At 30.2% G+C, this 16,602-nt stretch overlaps 1 long non-coding RNA gene across 2 annotated transcripts; it reads left to right on the plus strand.

Annotated features, from left to right (window-relative positions):
• The first annotated feature begins 8,282 nt into the window (after nt 1-8,282).
• LOC148613967 (uncharacterized) lies at nt 8,283-11,565 on the plus strand. Of its 2 annotated transcripts, XR_015923521.1 has the most exons (3): nt 8,283-8,776; nt 9,272-9,385; nt 11,078-11,565. It is a non-coding gene; the product is annotated as an uncharacterized LOC148613967 (long non-coding RNA). The 2 variants fall into 2 exon arrangements; XR_015923520.1 differs by lacking the exon at nt 9,272-9,385 and having other exon boundaries at nt 8,284-8,776.
• Nucleotides 11,566-16,602: the final 5,037 nt, after the last annotated feature.

Below are 16,602 nucleotides of genomic sequence, written 5' to 3' on the forward strand. Positions count from 1 at the left end.
AAACGAAATATTCTATAGAAATAGATTTATTTGAAGCTTAACCTATTTATTTTCGCGGATTCTGATCAGTGAACATATTCATGAGTATCTATTTACGCGGTATTAAAATTATTAAAATTGTAAAGATTTAAAAAGCAATTTCGCGATTACTATTTTTAGTATTCCACTCAAAAAGTAAAAATTAGTACACGGCGAAAATTATTGCGTTTACAGTGATTTTATTACGCAGACAAGTTACAGAACAACAGAAAATAAAAGAAACAACAAGTAATTATATAACATACATATCGATGAAAATTATCGAAGTAAAGCAAAATTATCAAAAATATAAATATAAAATATGAATTCAGAGGACGACCTTCTCGCCTGGTTTCTGATTTCTGTTTTCCATGTCTGGTCTTTGTCCCTGAATTACATTCTTTTGATTACCGCTATAACCTTGGTTCCCATGATTACGCTTTCTTAATTCAAGACGCACTGAAATGGCAAAAAGTTTGAACAACATTCTTAATACTTTCACTATAAGCGTTCTGTATTTGTTCACAAAAGTGTTCGAAAAGAGTCAAAGTTGTAGTTGCATAACCAACCAACCAATAAAAAAACAACAAATATTCAATTCAGTATTTTGTACAATATAAACTTATGGATTTTTATTGAGTAAATGTCGATCATGAATCGATCAGAAATGGTTCTATAATACTGATAAAATAAGTATCGCCAAAAATATAGATTCATATCTATAAAAATTAAAACAAATTGACATACTTTTTTAAGTAATAGAAAATGAGTTGGAACGACCAATAGATTGTTATGTAAAAGCCAGTACAGTCGGTCATGATAATAACACATTGCATATTTCGTAAGAAAATAATTTAATACGAAAAAAAAAACAATTAAAAAACGGCATTAAACAGGATACATAGTTTAGCGTTCTTTGCTTTTTGTGGCAAAAACGCAATTTTGTGTGTTGATCGTCCTATCAAATTCATACCAGACCAAACCATGAATGATATGTTTTTTTTTTCAATTGAGAACGACCAAAATAAACGATCGACTCTGAAGGATGGGAATTATAAAGAATACTATATGTAGTTTTGTGATCCCTTAGCCAAACAAAACATTACCAATATGTCCTTGTCTGACATGAGATAAATTTGACATGTGACCTATGCAATGAGCTTTACATTTTACTTTCCAAACGAGAGAACTATATAGATACGGGTTATTTACGACAGTAATGTCAACCTTCTCACCTTAAGTAACCTCATAACAAATGGAAAGTCCTTTTATTGACTTAGCCTCTTGGCTATAGAAACTCTTTACGATTACGTGTAAATATACGTACATTTACGATATATGTGTATGATATTGTAAAATATATAGTAAAACATGTCTGTGTACTATACAATATGTCATTTAAAAGTACTTATTGCGATAAATGTATCGACTTTATTTTCAAAATTTAAATCTTGCTAGATATAGAATTAGTGGCATCAGAGAATGTTCAAGCAGCGAGAGTAAATCGAAAGACAACACAATTTCGGGGACATCAGAGGGGACACTATAAAATGCACGCATTACAACAAAGAATCAATAAGTACTATATAAAAGCCATGCTAAAAATCGAAAGGAAGATAACTATAATCAAATCATATTTCCTCACTTGCTGAAATATTCATAATCAATATGATAAAATAATTAAATTTGAGATGTAACACGCTTTCTGATTAGATAAAAAATATCCATCATCTCACACACCAAATTTTGTAAAAGTGACTGTGACGTCTTCAACCTTTTTTTTTGCTGAATCGCTTCTTAAATTTTAATACTAAAATTAAATTATAAGGAATGACTATTATATATTTTTCGGTCTTTTTAAAAAAAAAAACTCAATGCCAGTGATGCACACTTGAAAATAATTTGCTACACAAGTTATTTTGTGTGTACCACGTTATTGGGGTTATTTTCCCGTAGACCGAAAACATATTACAGTCATTCCTCAAATATACTTCCTCGGACGTTGCGTATTGAATTTTATAGTTACATTCACATTTTATGCTAAAAAACAAATTTAATTTTTTGCATCTGAATCTTTTCAATTACAAAATGACTACTACTTTTTGGAAATATTGTATGAATAATTAAATTATGAGTTTTTGTAATATTTCAGAACTAAGCCAGATAGTTAACATTCTTCAGAATAATCTTAGGGACAAATTTTTGATATACTTATAAACAGAAAATATGCAAATCAATGAATAAATTTGAATTAATTTTATGAATGAAAGTTAAATAAAGTAACAAAATGCTTACATTGTACAAAAATATACCGTATTTATTTGCATAATTTAAAATCTACAATTATCCAATTTATTCCTATTTTTCTGTATTTATTGACTGTAAACGAATATATGCAATGGCAGTAACAAGTCCAAACCGGCCACATAGTGTAGGTTGTTATATGATCTTTTTATTATTCGTATTTAAGAAATGCATTATTTCAATACCCATAAAATTGTGACTTTATGCTAATTGAATTAGCAAGGACTTCAATGATTCATGATACTATTACCATATCCTGCTCAGATGAGACTTTATTTATTAGTTAGTATGTGTCTAAAAGCCGTGATTTGTATCATATGCATTGTAAATTTTCGGGGTTTTTTATATAATATATCAACAAAAGAGGTCTTATATTATGTAACAAATACTTGTAGCTGCTGCTTTTTGGAACCCACCTCTAAAGGTTTAACGTAAAACCTTTCTGGCCTATGTTTACAAGGAGAAAGCTTCAACTCTACTATTGTACTAAAACCAACCTCCAACTTTATTGTCGGATCTGAGTATGATATTCAAACACTGCTACAAAAATGTATTACAATATTTCCCATTATTTCCTTTTTAGATAGAGTAAAACAAGACACCTTGATGAGTTGACGTTATAATAAAATTCTTTAGTTCTTGGTATTTCTATCGTATTTATAGCGATAATTGAAATTGATTTCTAAGTTATTAAGGAAATGAAATCAGATCTGTGAAGGTTTCATCAATGTTAACAGACGGAGTAATGTCGAATTTCAACCATTAAATACATTCAATTAGGCACCAAATGGTTCCATAAACTGCTAATTCTGATTTGTAGACTCTTGGGATTCATGTTTGTATGAAATTAACTGTCGACCCTTAAATAAAACCTTTCCAGGCGTAAATTACAGGCCCAATAGATGTACATATATGACATGAATTCTCACAGTTGTCATAGTGAAGGCTTTGTTTTTTCAAATTTCCAGTAACCTGTAAATTTTTTATACCACTATGTATTTGTTTGGCATTTTTGTTTTTGCTTTTTTGTTTTTGTTTTTGTTTTTGTTTTTGTTTTTTTTTTTTTTTTGGTTTTTTGTTTTTTTTTTTTTTTTTGTCATTTTATGAACGGGCCAAAATGAAATTCGTTTGGTTTATTTCCAAAATAGTGGAACATGATACTAAGCCTATATTAACGGTTTTCAAGATTGACATACCAATTCACCTTTAAACTTGTTGGTCTACCTCAATCCCTTAATTATAATTGCTTTATTACTGTGAACAGTATTATATTTCTTGACTTAGTTTGATTTATTTTTAGCAGCAAAATAATTGCCTTTTTGTTTTAAAAATTGATTCGATTTGCAAAGGACATGTCTTTTCAGAATTGCCTTGCAATGTATAAGCGTAAACGGCCACAAACCAAATTATTTTTTAATAACTTTTCCAAAAATTCGAAACAATCTTGAATATTGAACAATGATAACGGTGAAAGGGGCATAACTTCATTTATCTTATTTCATCCAATGGAGACTTACAGATATGGTGTCCCTGTCTTGTCGTTCGTTACTCGTTGAAAATTGCACATTAAATGAATGTTATTTAACGCGTTCATTTATTTATTTTTTTTTTTTTTTATTTTTAAAATTTAAAATTTTTTATTCTATTTAGATTTTGTATAGTCCACATTTTCAAATAGACATAATTTCTAGTTTTCCAAATCTAAATTTTGATTTCTGAAAATACAAAATCGTGGTCATTTGGAGTACAGGAGAAGTGTACAGTTGTTTTATATTATCATAGTTGTTGGTACATATGTAACTATCGTGTAAAACAGTTTAGATTTGTTTCGTTATTTCATCAAAGGTCAAACTTTCATCGGGCAAAAAAATACTAACGTTTCATCTGCCTTGGTAAAATGAAATATCGTTCAATCTTTACCTAAAGGTACAAATATTTCATACTTGTCTTGGGACTGGAAACTATGAACTAAGTTTTATCAGATTTACATATCTTGTTAAGTGTAAATATCCTGGATAATACACCTGAAACTAGATAACCTGAAGGGTATTCTGCAGCCAAAAAGTGAAGATTGCTATCCCAAGATCTGGATATTAAAATTATGACGTATCGTACTTTACATCTAGTACTCTGATATAAATAATCTGTAATATGTGATAACGATTATTATATTTTACTGAAGGCTTAAAGTAACAATGATGAGGAAAATAGATAATGCATTGGTTTCACATTACGTCTACTTTGACTAATCTAAGCATTATTTTGCAGATGGAAATGATAGCAAATTGTATTTTATTGGAAATGAACTGGTTTACACATCTAACCATACTAATACACGAAAGAACAAAACAAATTTCGCCAAAAGAATTAGACTGTCAGTTAATTTCAAATATGGAATATTCGTATATCTGACATTGACTTTTTAGCAAATACAAGTATTTATTTTTGTATGTATTTCATTATTTGAGAGTAACTCATATTTTAACTTTTTTTTTTTTTCATTTTGATTAAATGACGAGCGTGGTGATAAATACAATACAAAAGGCTGCATAGTTGGTTTCTCAGTCTCTGTTCATCATTTTATCGACATTTATGGACACTACAAAACAAATGACCTAATTCACACATCAAACTATATGTATATATAACAGAAACTGTTGTTTAAGTTAAAGCACTAAAATTTTGAAACCACAAACGAGATATGGTGCTTATTAAGAGACAAGACAAAGGTATTTATCTGTCATCTCAAAACACGGCAAATAACACATCATGTCAGAGAACTCTTGTATGTTGTAATAATTCTTAAAGGTTGTACAATGTTATGACGGTTTTAAAACATTGATGGACACTTTATGAGTATCTGTGTTTCCTTGTAGTAATAAATCATAACATTTTACACGTAATGCTTGTGGACAAACTTATTAGTGGTAAAAATCTAAAGCATTTTCTGTTTTGTAGTTTTTACGTCTACAACTTTGCTCAATGACAATCTTGCAATCTTGTGTACGTTTAAACGACTATCCAAATGGAAGATTTCTTGCTAAAATTGTTTGCAAGTTAGCTTTGTCTTATGTAAATCATTTAAATGTATACTGAACACTTTATGAAGCTTCTTTTTCAATCATAAGACATTGAAAGGTGCTCCGACTCAGTTGTAGCAAGGGGCAAATATAAAACCACAATAATTTCTATGTGTCTATTTACCCGTTCTGTCGTCCATTATGTGTTACGGATAATCATTTCAAAATGATTTCGACCCAAATGATATTGATAAATCCTTATAGGTATAAAGGTCACTGATTAAGGTAACAAGGTCAAATTCAAAAGCGTTTCTCTTGCTTTATTTTCACACACACACACACATATATATATATATATATATATATATATATATATATATATATATATATATATATATATATATATATATATATAGATATATGCCTTATAGTCTTACAAATCTCTTTTCTTGGATTGTATTGGAACAATGAAACATGCCTTACCCCATACAGTTATCTGTCTATAACTTTAGTTTTCTGTACAAAATGATAATCTTAAGCCTTCAATCCTAAATATTGTCAGGGTGTTACCACATTATCAGGTCAATGACACAGTAAATTTTTTAAACAAGCAGTTGTTATACCAGGAAAGGTAACATTCGTGTAGCGGTTTCTGTAAACACAAGATAATAGTGGAACATAGTATGAAATAATGTACAAATTTAACGTTATTAGACTATTTCGAATGCAATACATATGACCATTTCAGGGACAGATAACCTTGTGAAAAATCTAAATTTAAGATAAATTATCAGATAGGTGGGTTTTTAACATATTATATTTAACGACAGATAACCACTGGTGGCAAAATGATTTTCATTACTATAGTATTGGACTCAAAAGTTAGTATTGAACCTTATTATTTGTTGAATGAAAGTCGATAAAAAGTCGGTTTCACCTTACGTAACCCGAGTTTATGTCCAACTGGCTTGATTTAAGAGGTGCGTCGATAAAATTGTCTTCAGTGCCTTAAGCAATGTACAGAAATAAATCTGTCTGGCAAGCTTAAAATGAATGAATGAAATAAAAGGGTGAAGTAATTTTGCACTCATACATAAAATTTGGTGAACAAGGTACAAATAAAACGATCTGGAATTTGTCGGCCAGTTATGCAACTTATGCACACTAGGTAGTTCCTTAGTGTGAATCTTCATGAGTAAATGACCAGTCATAAACTCTTCACTTCTATGGTAACTCCAATCAAAAGCTTTTAAAATTGATGACGTCACAAATAGTAAAGAATTTTTTCAAACTTAAATTGTTTCTTTTGAAGTTGTGTGGTACTTGGACGAGTTCAAACATAGACATTTGATAAATATTACAAATATTCTAGAATAATTGAATTTAGATCAGCACATAAATGCAAATGAGAAACTCTTAGCAACTTACTTTTTCCTTGATTGACCTCTAAAATTGGAAAACGAATTGAAGACTTTCAAGTCATAGTATTATAAATTGATTCTTCGTAAAAAAAAAATGTTACTTTGTTTTGTTCATTTGAATCGCATTAAAAGCAGAGGACGCTTACCCTTCCGGTGCACCTGGTCCATTCTCCCAGTTTTTAGTGGAGGCCGAGTTGCTCATTTGCTTTTGTTACTTTGTATGTATGATTTTAGTTACTTTATGTTCTTTGTGTATGTCTGTTTTCCATGTCTGGTCTTTGTCCCTGGATAACATTCTTTTGATTACCGCTATAACCTTGGTTCCCTTGATTACTCTTGCAGACATATCGACGTAGAAATTTCACAGTCACCAACAGGGTTATACAAAGTAAACATATATAAGTGAACGAAACCCAGAAAGGCATGTTTTAAACACTAAAGAGAAAATATTTTAAGAAAACAATACAATTTACTGTTACGTTATTAAGATGTAAGATAATGCGCACACCTGTCTGTATGTTGCAACATATATTAAGCCCTAAAATGCGAGAACCTTTCAATGGATTTTTTCGCGATAGTTAATCCATGAAATCAATTGACAAACATTGAATAAATTGGAAGATTACAACACAGTCATCAACCTGACATATTCCCTGCTGGTTCATTTACGTTCATTCTCAAATAAATATCAAATGACATTACTTCTGGCAAGCTTCATCCGAATTAATCATTTCCTTTTCGTCGACTTCAGGTCAAATATGCCAATACTGTTTTTTAACGAAATCGCAAAACACCTGTTGTTTTGTTTGCGAATCATTAAATTGCGATTTCCTGCACATGGACACAAAAAGAAATAAATCAATCATTCTTTAAATCAACAATAAGCCTGTGGTTCTTATTTGTATCCACTTGTCTGTTTAGAATTTTTTATCATTTTTGCATGAGTTTACACCTGTTAACAATTATATAGGCATTTTTATTTTTATGTCAAGTAAAAAACAGGTCTGGAGAATATGTTTAAATTAAAGCAAAAACAGAGAACGTTGCACAAGATAGATATGAACCCAAAGAAACTGAAGTAAACTTAAAAGAAAAAAAAACAACAAATATGCCGTTCTAATGCTGGGCTTGAACCATGTAAACCGGTAGTATAACAATACAAACTACACAAGCGGCAACTGTAAATAAATTTATTTTTGCAATCGTTATTTTTGATAATTTTGCAAGCAAAACAAACTGCAAAAATAATTCTCCGCGAGTGAGTGTCTATCTTCGATACAGTAATAGTCGCAAAAATAATTCTCCGCGAGTGAGTGTCTATCTTTGATACAGGAAAAGTCGCCAAAATAATTGTCTGTGAACGTTAACTGTTTTACAGTTAATGCGAAAAAAATCATTATATTAAATTATATATTAAACATCAGCTTCAATTGATTATATTAATGACATGTAAATGAAATTCAGCACTAATATGCAACAACCTAGACTGCTACATAAAAATTCAGATTTGGCTTTCTCTAGTAACAAAAGGTGAAATAAGAATTCTGGTCATTATTAAACCTCTTTGGCTATGTCTAAGGAGAGTTGGGTTCATCTTGCATTCATATTATTCATGATAAGTGATTTTATTGTGTTGTTAGCAGATTAAACAGTTTTGCAGTTGGGAAATATTTCTTTCGTAAATTTTTACTCCAATGTTTAGTCGTTCTGTAGTCATTGAGTTATCTGCATGGGAGAATACTAAGCAGGATTTTTAGTCGATCGGCTAAGGCAACTTTCTCATGTTTTGGTAACTGTCGAAATAATAATCACTATGAATCAAAGTGTAAGATATATAAACATGATGAAAACAACTTTAAAAAGGGACGTTTTGTTGTAACGATACAGTTTTAAGCTCCTACAAAATGGATTTTCTATAATCAAACGTCATTCGTGAAATAATGGTAAAATTCAGATAATTGTTAATGTCGGATTTGGAACAATACAATATGCAAGAGACATTGCAGGAAAAAGGTAAGAATTTGATTGTTTGTTGATTAAAGTGAATTTAAATAACTTTTTTAACCTTTGTAATTCAAATTCTTATACTAACTATATGAATATTTTGCCTTCTCGTTTATCTTTCAATATATAAAGTTATTATTTCAGGTAAAAGCAGTAACTGTGAATATTTCCCATCCCGTCAAATCATATTGAGAAAAAAAAACGAAATAATTAGTTAAAAACAGATTCAATCACCGCTTCATTGTTTTGAGAATGATTCTCTCAAATGCATGTTTACCATACATGAATATTGCATTAGTGATTATTATCTTCCTAGAGCAGTCAGGTTTTGGTCAATAAAACAATATTTGACAACCGGTTGTTAATTTGTTATTTTTTAAGACGATGTTCATTTCCGAATGGTTTTTATTTCATATAAGACAACAACAAAATCACAAAAGCTTTTAGCAACTTTTTAATAATATCTCTACTTTTGTGACAAACTGTCATTTTCTTACCTTTTAGGTTGTCAGACATATCTACAGCAGAGATAGGGCTATAAAACATTGACCTAAATAGTTTAACATAAATCAGCAATGGACCAAATAAAGCGTTGTGGGAGGAATATTTTTTATAAAGGTATAAAAACAAGAAGTTAAAACAAATATATAAAAATATAAAATAAGTGCTACGTAACCTATACGATTCATTGATTACCATAAAATATTTGGGAAACTTCAAAATAAGTTTTTGAAAATAAATACAGACAAATACCAGTTTTATATATTGTGAATTTCGATATGCTGTACACGTGTTTTAATGAGTAACCTCTCATCAGCAGCATTAAAATTAAATATGTAGGAAGATTATAATCAAAAATAAAACATACATAAAAAACGCGGTACTTTAATACATTTTAGATTAGTTGTGTATTTTATCTTAGCTGTTTTTTTTTTTTTTGAGTAAGTCTATGTCAAAATCTTATTAAGCTTACTTCTGTAGTGTACTTCTGACGTTAAAAGTTGCTTTTATTATCTTGAGTTTTACTTTTTTTTCTATGTTCACCTTTTTTGATTCAATAACTGGAAATACAAAACAAACAAAAAAACAGATAAACAGCCTTGGTTACTGAATTTCATTATTAGACATTTAATGATAGAACTATTGTTATTTAATGGAGATACATCATCGTCAATGAATATCAATACTTCATCCGTCGAAGCCTTGTAAAAGCGTGTAGTAATGTTTTATTTCATATAATAATGTTCGCTGCATTGAAGTTTTTTCTTGAGATTAACATTGTTGGTAGTGGCAATAACGTAACTTGGCAACTCAAACAAGTAGAGTAAATTCTGATGTAAAAGTTAATTGTACTGATTCTCTTCGCGAAAACATACTCACAATTTGAAGGAAAAACATTGAAAAAGGGTCGTTTGAACACCAAAAATTAACTCTACTTATGTGAATAAACATTTTCTGCAAACTTGATTATTTTGGTCAAAAAGTCATAAGCAATCATTTTATATTACAGTGCAATTTTTTTTTTTTTTATTTTTTTAAAAAAGAATAAATAAAGAAAAACATATGTTCGTTCTATATACGAGTATGATTTGTTACGATGTGTTTACCTTAATTATCTAAAAAGAAAAAATCATGCCATGAAGGTGTATTATCGCGACTGATAATGAAGCAATATACATTGTCATATTGGTGCGTTGGTTTGACTTGCATGTTTCTGATTTTCCCAATTTTGCTGATTCTTAAAAACATTTACATTTCAATAAAATTGTAACTTAATGATCCAGCATGATATGGACAATATCGTCTGTTTTTTTTTTTTTATTCTGATGGTGCAAATAGTCAAATTACACTATCAAAATATTGGTTGTTTCATACCATGTTTCACCGACTGCCTGATTATTACAGAGACTGATACTTAAAAAGCAATAGGCGTTCAGAATAAACGAATCAAGAAAAAAATCAAAATGAAAAAGTACATTTCAACAATAGTGTAAAAGAAAATTAAGTTGCAGTCTTCTTTTAAGTTAAGTCATTAAATTTCAGTTTCGTCATAACTCATAACTGATACTGCTTTACTAAATAACATGTTTCTTCATTTAAGCAAAGCTTTCCGATATCGACTGATTAATTCTTACTGTTCATTACACACATTTTAATTGTTTGTCAATGGAATCATGTTAAATTACTCCATACAAGATCAAAATTCACATATTTTGCTTTTCATCGTGAACAACTAAGTGTGATCAAGACCTCATAAATATATGATGCATATCTTATTTGATCTTATCAATAAAACCATGTTCTTTTCAGGCATCCACCCACCAAAGTATAGTATACCACATATGATGATCAACGATTATCACTCAAAAGACACCAGCTATTGGCCGGTTGATACCAACAACTCTCACTCAAAAGACATCAGCTATAGAACGGGCTGATATCAACAACTCTAACTCAAAAGACACCTGCTATAGAACGGGCTGATATTAACAAATCTCAAACAAAAGACACCAGCTATAGGACGGGTTGATTTCAACATGAAACTCCACGAAGCTTTATAGAACTATTACCATTGTGCATGTAAGCTTTTGCAGAAGTTATCTCCTCTTTATGTTGTTTGAGAAACAATTTTGTACTTTTCGTCATTTATCAGCCATTGCTCAGTTTAAATAGTAATTAATTGAGTACAAAAGTAATTATACCAATGATCCACTTTCTTAACTGATGGATAAGTATCAAGCTAAGATAAAAATTGGTCTTTATGGGTATCTAAGCTACTAATAAATATTTCTTCACTGTTTGGTCTTGATGTACATTTATTTCCCCATATAAACAAAACCAATAACACGATCCTTAGAAAACAAGACATTACAAGTATAATTGTAATCACATTTTAGAGAATTTATATGATTTTTCCATTACATGATTTGATATGTGGTTGTTGTTTTCGTTTTGTTTTCATTTTTGTTTTTGTGGTCTACATCCGGATATTGCAAACGTATCAAGTTCACGGTGTACTAAGTTTCGCTATTTTCGCCATGGACAGATAAGCTGTTAAAATAAACTACGATAAATTAATACCTTTGCGGTGTCTCAATTCATCCTAACTCGGGAGATTATTCCGAACGATATAAACTATTTACCGTTTATCTTTTTAACTTTGCTTATCAGTGTTGCAAAACATTTGACTCAGTTCGTTCTGCTATCTTTTTATCCTATGTCTTCTCTAAATTTCTTTTTTAAAACACATTATCAAAAGATAAAAAATACAACTTGTAATATTTTAATGCTTTACACAACTATGTAACTTACATTGGAACTTGCAATAAGAAGTTGTGGCTTCAAATGTTTCTTTTTTATGATTCTCAATGACAATGTGGTAAATACCGCACGGGAGGTATATAATGGTGCTCAATAAAAATGTCAACATAATTCAACGCACCACGGGTGCGCATAATCGTCATGATGAAAATGTCAAATGTGCACACAAAATTTGCCATGTAACAGGATTTATGAAATTAAGCTGGCATGTAATAGTATTGAATATTCAAATGTTACTGCAATAAGGTTTCAAATAGCTTCCAACGGATTTAGAGCACCAGGAGCACAAATATTCCATGCAATTAAGAATATTTTTGTATATTTTTTAAAGTATTTTTAAGTGTATTTCCAGTTTAATATTACATATTTCGATCTCAAAATATATTTTTCTAGAACGAAAGTTAGTATAAGTGCTGATGACATTTGATTAATTAATTTATAATTATGATAGTTTAATAGTTTTTTGTATGTCCTTGATATGTATACAAGATTCGTTAAATTTGCACCCGTTATATAATTATGTCCATATTTCTTATTCGTTCGACATCAAATGAAGATGGTGCACTTTATTCCAATTTTGTATAAACAAGATTATAAGTTGAATGTTTTCAGGTTGATTTCGTGTATCTATTTGTTAGTTGGATATTTCTATACGTTGCTTTCATTTTCATGGTAGAACTAACAGTTACTTCTTATTGATAAAATGGTGGGATAATATTTTTGAACGACCAGCTGTGGTAATAAGATAACTTACACAGCAATTTACATATTTTTTATTCATAATTATAGTAGCTTTTATCACTCGCTACTAAAGGTAAAACCATACAAAGTAAATTGAATAATGTTCTACACACTAGAATACTAGAATCCAGTATTTAAATATTTAGACAGTTTTTGTTTGTGAAAGCATTAAACCTACTTTAATCCCTAATAACTGTTTGATGAAAATGACAAAATGATATAGTTTGTTGGTAATGGGTGGGATTTTTTAAGTTATTCAAGCTCTATATACATCCTTACAAACCTGAGTTGTAAATATTGTCTTTTCAGTTCGTTTTTGTTGTGTTTTATAGTCTGGAAAATGCACAAAATTCAGAGAACCGTTTTATGACCGATTACATTAAACATATTGCCTAATTCTAATGTATTTCAAGTTTTTATTGCGCTTTTAAAACTTTTTTTTTGTAAAAACATATCGAATTTTAACTGTTGATGTCATAAATGTATTTTTTTTATTTTTATTTTTTTTCACATTTCACGATTTTCTAACACGTATGTTTTCAAAACCCATTTTATGCTTCTTGATTCCAATGTGTTTGTTGGTGACTTTTAAACTAAGACATCTATATCATAAACAGATACCACTGAGCATAAACTAGTGTATCACTTTTAGGTTCATAATTTGGTGTTCATTTCCGAAATTCGTGGAATTTTAACTCGAAATTATGCATTTAAGTTTTAAACTGGAATTATACTTTTGGTTGAAAATTTGAATTTGAACTACGAAAATTTATTTCCCCACAAAAATTGTTTTTACACTTCAATGTCAATTTTCAAGTATAAAAAAACAGTTGTATCTTTCAAAGACTAGGTCATAAGCCTACTTTTACAGTAAAACTGTAGGTCAAATAAACATAGATTTAATATCAAACAGGAATATAACCTAGATTGTCTGCTGACAAATCGACTTAGGGATGCATTTTAGTGTAAAACAAAATATACTAACATTTAAAACATTGAAATAGGCATCCGTCACATAATTTTGATACAAAGTGTTGACTCCGTTAGGTTTACAATTGAGATTCCGAATTTTATCTTAACTCAAATTCATCTTTTTCTCATATACATAGAAGTCAAGGACAAAAAAGTATCCTTTTTGTAACTTAACAAATATAAACACATTTCTAATTTATTTCATCACTTTGGTAAACACAAAAGGACAGACACGTACAGCGAGGATAACTTTTATGCTTCGTCGATCTGCAAAGGATTTCAAAGTGCTTTGCTAACAATGTGATGGGGAATACTATTTGCTAACCCGCAGGTGGTAATTTGGCATGAGGATTTCTCACAAAATTGCTTTAACGTATTGTGTTTGCATTGGTATCACCAGTCCTGTGAAATATCCTTATACTATATTTAAGAAACCAAGTGTTAGAATAATAGTAATGTGTGTATTAAGGAAAAAAGAAACCGAAACCCAATAATAAGGGTAAACTTTTATTCAGTATTTAAGGAAAGTTTTGCTTGAATGAGCTTGAATGAAATAAAATGAAAATATCGGCAGTCAATTTCACAAAGGATTCTTTGAATGGCGTTAGTTGTAATTGATGACGTCAGAATTCAATTTTACTTGACGTTATAACTTCTAATCAATATTACAATTACGCCGTTTTTGAAATCGACAACAAAAGCTGAATTCATGGTGAAAATTGAAATGATAAATAGTTGTTTATGATTTAAAAAAACATATAATAATTACAACCGATAAAACGTTGGGATGACCGAATAACGGAAAACTTAACAGAATGTTACGTAACTTGGCATTAACCTCAACTGCGTTTACTGTAATGATCCTTAATATAAGGAAGTAATAATGAAAGATGAGATATGCTTCAGTTTATAACATATAGATCAGAACAGATCAATTCAAAAAGAGGTCTATGATTAAATCGAGAAACATTTCATTTATAACCTGCAAGCAAAGATTGAACAAAAAACATGCAAAACACCATATATATCATAAATAAAATAAAGGAATACACAGAATCTAAAACAGAGGAGCAACCAGGACTCCCCTAAAACCTGGGAGTAATGACCAGAGTTATCGGTGGGGAAAAGGTCCTCTGTTTTTCTAGAACCACCTGCCAATTTGCTCTTACGATGTCTGATTCAGGTTAAAAAGAAACAGGCAACCAAGACATTATAGGAAAACTGTTTACGTGGTGTAAATGGGCACTGCATAACGTTCTTCATGTCGATGCTAATGTTTTTGAATTGATGGCGCTAGTCTTGTAACAAGGTAGTCTTCTTTATTCCATTACTTCATTGTAAGATGCTGAAGACGGAAAATATATCTTTGTAGCTTCGGTATATTCTGTCATAGTGTTAGCGCTGTGACATAAAATATCCATACGCAAAGGCTGATAGAATGTTGTCACAACAAATAGAAAATGAGAAGTTATTGAGTTTGTCGTTATGTTATAGGTCTTCCTCTTTCGCGTTGGTCTATAATAAATAGGCAGACGTCTGAATGTCTGATTTTTTTTTTCTACCTCAATTTCTTTCAGACAGATCCAATGTATACGTATTATACGGATTAATTATTAATAGAACGTCATCTATGAAGTGGAAACTGAAGTTAAAAAAATCCAGCAAAGAGCCGTTCTTTTTGTTAAACTATATCTGCAACTACAATTGACAAACTCCACTTTACTATATCAAAATATTTATATTTACTTTTTACTAAATTTTAACACAATTTGAAGCATTTCTGTCGATTTCCATATATTTGTGACTTGGTTTTCTTTCTTTTGTGGAAAGGCAGCAATGTATGATGTTTTGAAGTTGATTTTCAAAGGCAATTGTGGAATTGTAGTATAAAGTGTGGAATAATCAAAGGTTTTAATGTTATTGAATTTTGACAATAATCATGATTGGATATTTTCCTTTCCTCGTTTGTCTATCCCGGATATGATTTTTATGAGCAACTCGGCGGGTGTTTCTAGAAAAACAAAGGACGCTTACCCTACCGGTGCACCTGGTCCATGCTCCCAGTTTTTAGTGGAATCCGAGTTGCTTATTTGCTTTTGTTACTTTGTATGTTTGATTTTAGTTACTTTATGTTCTTTGTTGTGTATTGTGTTTTCCATGTCTGGTCTTTGTCCCTGGATTACATTCTTTTGATTACCGCTATAATCTTGGTTCCCTTGATTACTCTTCCAAATGTCTAACATTAGGGTCTAGAATATAAACCAGTGAGATTTGGTATGATTGTCAATGAGACAGTTATCCACCACTAACCAAGCAACGATTAATTAAAAATCAACAGGTCACAATACGGTCTTCAATGATGGTCAAACCTCATACCAATAATAAAGATGTAAAAGACCCTAGCCAGCTTCATTAATGAATAAAGTTGGAAATAATAAGGATGCCAGAAAATTTGTACGAACAAGTCTTGAAACCGAGTATAGTTATTAATAAGGTGTATATGAAAAAAATGTTTATAGTTTTTTTGTTTTTTTGTTTTTTTTTTGGTTTTTTTTGGGGTTTTTTTAAGTGTATATAGCCTCATTGACTATCTCTCCCGTCGCAATTTACCCGCGTTCAGGAGTATCTTTTGTACTATTATTAGAAGGAAATGAACGCCTTGAATTGAAAACACATTTCACACATATTGTTTATTAAAACAAGCCGACGATAAGAAAAGATGACATATCAAAAATAAAGCACTTGAGATATGAACACCCTCGAAAGAACTGTAATAACATCAGGTGCCCAGGATGGGTAAG

The sequence above is a fragment of the Perna viridis genome, chromosome 6, assembly GCF_037379345.1.
Source record: "Perna viridis isolate PV_CMFRI_1.1 ecotype Kerala chromosome 6, ASM3737934v1, whole genome shotgun sequence".
Taxonomy (NCBI): domain Eukaryota; kingdom Metazoa; phylum Mollusca; class Bivalvia; order Mytilida; family Mytilidae; genus Perna; species Perna viridis.